The sequence below is a fragment of the Pectinophora gossypiella genome, chromosome 10 (assembly GCF_024362695.1).
Source record: "Pectinophora gossypiella chromosome 10, ilPecGoss1.1, whole genome shotgun sequence".
NCBI classification, from domain to species: Eukaryota; Metazoa; Arthropoda; class Insecta; order Lepidoptera; family Gelechiidae; genus Pectinophora; species Pectinophora gossypiella.
The window spans coordinates 15,315,897-15,321,896 of record NC_065413.1 but is presented as its reverse complement, the minus strand read 5'-3'; the positions used below and the strand labels follow the sequence as shown (position 1 = coordinate 15,321,896).

The 6,000-nt window shown below is 34.7% G+C and overlaps 1 long non-coding RNA gene across 1 annotated transcript; it reads right to left on the bottom strand.

The window, feature by feature from the left end:
- Window positions 1-200: 200 nt before the first annotated feature.
- Window positions 201-1,699, bottom strand: LOC126370017 (uncharacterized). The gene is made up of 3 exons (XR_007566791.1): window positions 1,340-1,699; window positions 724-854; window positions 201-596 (listed from the first exon to the last, which is right to left on the bottom strand). It is a non-coding gene; the product is annotated as an uncharacterized LOC126370017 (long non-coding RNA).
- Between the last annotated feature and the right edge of the window lie 4,301 nt (window positions 1,700-6,000).

Sequence of the window (6,000 nt, the reverse complement as noted above, 5' to 3'; positions counted from 1 at the left end):
GGTGGTGTACTGTATTTTTCGTGTATGTTTTGTGTAAAACTTGTTCTTTTTGGTATGTTGTGTGCAATAAAGTATATTTGTATTTGTAAAGGGTTTAGTCAAGATTTATCTAAGTAGTTTCCTTAACAACTCTATAACATTGATTACATTCTTTATTGCGCACAATTCGAATCCACCTGGAGTGTATAATGAAACATAAATTATAACGTAAATCTGTTTATTAGCAAGTATTCATTTCACACATTATTTATTATGTAACTACATTATATTTACAATAAATACAAATCTAAACAGTGTCAATTTGTTTAGAAATTGTCTTTGTGACACCCTGTCACATTGCATATATAATTATTATACGCTTTCGGAGAAAGAAAATGTAAAGTTAAAGCAAACTTTCTTATTTCTTGGGAATACTTCTTTGGCAAAGGTAAACCTTGAAATTTGTTTACCTGCCTTTTCAAAAAGTCTTGCGGTCCTGCCAATTCTTCCATCAATACACTTTGCCCTTTATTATTTGATTTTTATTCTGCAGATCTTCCATAATATTCTTCAAATTGGCTATCTTTTAATTTTTTCATCGCGTCTTCTTGAACAGACTGAAATAAAGTTTAATAATAATGTTAAAACAGTGTATGTACTAAAATATATCTGATTTAAGTGCATTGTGTACCTGGTTGAATTATACTATATCATGTTAAAAATATAAAATTATTTGATAAATACCTTTTCATGTACTGACTTATGAGACAGACGTACGGGCAATGGCAGCACAGACGACGTTGCAGCTGTGGATTAGTTTTCCAATATCACCTGTTTCAGTAAATCCAGTCGACAATTTTGGATTGAAAGATGGCCTGAAATGAAAGATAACATTCATTTATTTATATAATAATTGTTTCGACATATAATAGTTACAGACTAAGTATATTAAGTACATAATAATATTTAGTTGAATGATAGATAGTATAAACATGTTGTGATAACATGATACAAATATGTTATCTATCTAGCCAGTAGTGAGATGATGCAAGCTAGGCTGAAATTTAAATATAAATTTAAACACCAACAGCCTCTCTCTAACCATCGTCTTCTCAAGCTTTTATTTCTTGGAAACCTGTTAACGTAAAAGTAATAACTAGTATTCTTAGCCAGTATTATTGGCGCAACACTAATTTGACTATGACGAATAAAGATATTGGAAAACAAAGAAAAATACGGTTTGTAGTATAACAATTACTCAAAATATATAAAGGTTTAATGCAAATTCATGGCTCAGTTGCGTTGTAACATCAAAATCTATAGGATTGTTTGTATTATTCAATGAATACGGGGTACTAACCTATGAAGTGACAAATACGGTTGATTTCTGTCCTTTCTGGCTCCACACTGTACAATACAATACACGGACATGTTGAATAACACTTTTTTCAACTTCAACTTCGATTTAGCAAATCAAATCCTCGTAATTTATCCGCAAAACACAAAATACGATCTCATAAACAGCTACTTGACAGCAGAAGTACCACAAAACACAGCGCATAAAATGGCGAAAAATGGCACGTACCTACAGCTGTTGTGACGTCATCACAAAATGTTGCCATAACTAGAAATAACAAATATATATTTATCTCTTTTACCAAATGAAATTTTGTACTAGTAAAAAAGAGACAAAACGATTATTGACGACCTGTTTCATAAACTACTCATATTTGTATAAGATGATGTTTATATAGTAGAACAGGGCGCCTCCATATAATTTCCTATCTCTATGTACATTAACGATGAGATGAATTGCTTCGATGTGGCCATTTTAACCCCCCTGTACACCCCCGTAGAGTCGTGTTTATTTGTTGATCTTACCTATATTTTGAAGCGTTATTCATTATTCTGAGTCACTGCCAAAATCAATCGTATCTTAAAATTTACAATCCATCATTTCCGGCTTAATCTGGTTTAATCGTTTGTAGATTAGATCACTTTTTTATCAATACAAACAAAAATAGATTCTTCATGGAATGACATTGGTGTTAATTCCTGTAAACACCATCTAATTTTATTTTAAGTTATATCCGTCATTTTCTTATCCGCCGAAAAGGAAAGGGACGGGTAACCGACAAGCATAAAATTTATAGGACACACGTCAATTTTAAGCACAAATCTAAAACAACCGTCTAGAAATTTTACATTGGCCAATAACCCGACAGAATTAAGTTGACAGCACACGTCAAACGGTTTGCATACAGAGAGAGAGAGAGAGAGAGAAAATGTTTATTCAACAAATTGTGACACATTACATACGAAGTGTTACAAACAGAGTAAAAACAACAGAATATCATAAAACAATTTTTAAGACTCAGTACATAATGTGGCACAGCAGTGAATAGGACACGAACTCAGCATTGTGTCTATTTCCGAAGAAACAGACGCTGTTTTTCAGTCGCTCCTTAATTTTCCGTCTGTTGGATCCCGCGAAGCATACCAGCGAGATGCGTTTTTGATTCGCCCGGGTTACTCATTCATTTACTCATTCTTCCTAAAATTAAGAGCTGTCGATCATCCGTCCCTTTCCATTTCGACGGATAAGAAAAAGACAGGTATAACTTGAAGTAAAATTAGGTGGTGTCTGCAGGAATCGGGGCCATTTTGACCTTTATTTAATTTGTGGATGTGTCACTGATAGGCCCACCCTTGTCAGGTGAAGGATTTACATTGCAAAAAGCTTATATCATAGAACTTATATAATAGTGTTTACTCATAATAATATCCACCTTGAATTCGGAAATTGGGTCGTGTACAGTCATGAGCAATATAATGTACCCACTTTAGGACTCTGTCGTAGTAACATATTTGACATTTAGTGAGACTTACAGTGCAATTTATGAGAAAACATCATGTGACATGGTCCCAAAGGTTCAAGATAAATTATTAAATTCAGATTACTAAATAAAGTCAGATCTAAAACTAGCGAAAACATTTTCTTTTTTCTATTTAATTTGTTTATGAATTTTAATATAGATTAAGGTAATAATAAGTCCGACATTTTTTCACGTTTTTCTCTGACGTCACAGTGTGCATTTTATTACAAATTCCGTAGTAATTTCTTGCTTTGACTGCTTGCCCTCAGCGCTCCCCATTTGTCTGGCCAAGTAGTTAATGCCGTCTGCGGCAAATCTACAATAAGTCACAGCAAAAAAAAATCTCATTTGACTAATTAGTTGGAAACTAACCTATTATTCGCCTAGCTTATATCTTATATTATCTTTACGTCAGGGACCTTTAGCGGCTCAATAATAACCCTGATACTACTCAGTTGACTTCTACTCCCAGTAGGTGTAGTCAAAACAGCCATTGAATTCCATTTGCCGAAGCAAAAGTTACGATCTAAATCCTAACCTACTTGTCTGCTTCCTCCATATGCACCAATGGTTTCTGGTTCAGAGCAGATCGTTAAACCTTAAAGCCCCAATAAGGACAAACACGTCGCCAATATGTCACATAAACAGTGGAACAGTGGCAGCCCTAGCAAAATATTTAGGTGGTGCGAAACCTCACTGTGATGCCCCTCAAAATACAGTCTTTTTCGATTAGTTTACGGCCACCGAAATATACCTACTAAGGTCTAAGTCACAGGGCAGTTGTGCCCAATCCAGTTACTCTCCTGTAGATCCGAGGCTGCCAGCCAGGGTGGTCCCGTCTTAGCTGATTCCCCCCCACCCCCAAAAAAAAAAAAGAAAACGGCGCCCGGCACCGCCCTAGGGCCGCCACTGCACATAGGTAAACAAAACATCCACACATTTACAGACACTGACAATTAATCCAGTAATCCGATTAGATCCACACTCGGCTGGTGTGTGGATTCAATTAACGGTTATGCCAACAGGTTATCAGCCCACTGTCCATATAGTTATCGTATCGGGCGCCAAGCTAGATTTACATAAGCACTTACCCTAGCTCTTGACCTTGGTGTGCGCGTTGAAAACGCAAAAGGGGGCGGCCCATAGACACCTGGCGACGTTCGGTTGACGTCGCCAGCGCTGGTTTTCAGTCATTTCCTCTTCCTGGGATATTGTACGGAAGTAATTGTCAACGAGGGCTATAGGACATTAAATAGAAATATACAGTAGCTTTAGGTAGAAAAAAGAAACAATAAAAAGACAATCAAATAAATAAATTCCGAGTCAGTTTAATTTGTAACCAATCTGTTTTTAAAACAGTCGATAATGGAAAAAAAAAGAAGGTAAAAAGTACCTCTACTTTTGTTAATAAGTAGCAACTTTGCAATGCCATTATATTCACCTTTCTTTTTCTATTTTGTTATTTAGACATAAGTTTTATTGTTTATTTTTAAGCTGATTGCCATGTCGCCAAACCTAAATAAATTTTAAATAAAAAAGCAACTGTGCAATTTTCCAGTGACTTTTATATTTTTTTATTCCATTTCTAGTTACTAGGCTTAGAACGTGGTTTAATTATGAAATCTACTTTCGTTTCTTGGATTCACATATTGAGCAATTATATATTTTATTATCGTACCTTTAGGTAGGTATTATTATTTATATATCTGTCACTGTCAACTTTGCTATAATATAAAATTAAATATAGGTACAAGGTTAGTGACATCGCAACGAAAACTTTGAGGGATGATTCGGGTGAATATCAAAATGTGCCAAGTTTGGTGGCGAACTTTCATATTATGTTTTCGTGAAAAACTGGGTTCCGACATGAAAAAGGATAGTTTTAGCTACGAGGTAACTTGTTCCTAATATGATAATGAAAGTTCGCCACCAAACTTGGCACATTTTGATATTCACACATTCAGGCCATGATTCTGAGTTGGAATTTTCCATCGCAAAAGTCACAGATCTCCCTAGCATTATCCCGTTTGATTCGTTATCCAGATGTGATTTTCTTCAAGAAATCCTCGATTTCTTTAAATTAATTTCATTTCAGATAAATAATGAAATCCCAATTTTTTACCTGAACTGAACGCCTGTCCATTTCGAGGTTTAGTTAACAAACGTCACCTAGCATTATCCCGTTCTTCACAGGGTCCGCTTACCTAACCTGAAGATTTGACAGGTCCGGTTTTTTACAAAAGCGACTGCCTGTCTGACCTTCCGACCCGCGAAGGGAAAACCAGCCCAATACAGGTTAGGTCACATACTCCAAAAATGCATTTCTCGGAAGTGTGGGTTTCCTCACGATGTTTTCCTTCCAAACGTTGGCAATTTATTTATTTAGGTATTTATTTATTTTGCGTGCATATGTACATTTTACATAATAGTATTTTATGCAACAGTTGTATAAGAAGGGTCAAAAAATGCGAGTGGCGTGAGTTGCGATGTGAGCCTTGGCGAACATCGCAATAAGAGACGCCACGAGCATTTTTTGACCTAGTTATACAACGTTGCATACAATACTTTTTCTACGACGACGTAATTTTGGTGTAGAATTCAATAGTTCTTCATCCATTTTTCCTTTTTATTTTATACTTTTTAGTGTTTTGAAACGAAACACAAAAATTTTCCAATTTATTTTCCAACGCGCGGGAAAATGGCGGCAAATGTATACTTTTTTTTTATAGTATATCTATGGCACCAAACAAAGTAAAGGTGCCAGCTTCCAGGTCAAAAAAAAAAAAACAACAACAATGCTTTTATAGGCCATAGAGCGTACACTTTTTCAAAGAGTTTAATTATGTATGTACTTATATTAGACTTTTTGGTTATTTAAATGCCAGATTAAAGTAGAGGAGTAGAAAAAGTTCTTAAAAAAATAATACAACATTAAGTCATTGTACATACACCCTTTTATAGGGCGTTGCAAAGGAGTCATGCTTGATATTTTATACAATAATAATCTAATCTGAATAATAATCTGTTTTCTACATGTTAAATTCTAATAAAATATTCACAATAAACAAAAAAATATTTTAAATTAATATAAAATTACTAATAATAATGTCGCACTATAGTTTGTCATTATACTTAGAACTCATTC